The following is a 236-nucleotide window of genomic DNA, read 5'->3' as shown; positions in this document are numbered from 1 at the left end:
GCTGAGGATATAAAATAATCAATATATATGCTGTGGAAATGTTTAGACATTTCATTACTTGTCTAGGGTATACCAGGGTAAAGTTTTACAGGACTGAATCTTCACGCAATTAACGTATATGCAAATACTAGGCGACGAATCCACCATCAGAATTAGTAATAATAATCCATGTTTGGCATTTCCTTTGAAAAGGTAAAACTTCAGGGAGACAAACAAACACTTACCGGAACTGCAGT

This window comes from Penaeus monodon, chromosome 32, assembly GCF_015228065.2.
Source record: "Penaeus monodon isolate SGIC_2016 chromosome 32, NSTDA_Pmon_1, whole genome shotgun sequence".
In the NCBI taxonomy this organism is placed as follows: Eukaryota; Metazoa; Arthropoda; class Malacostraca; order Decapoda; family Penaeidae; genus Penaeus; species Penaeus monodon.
Note: the sequence above shows the minus strand (reverse complement) of the source record.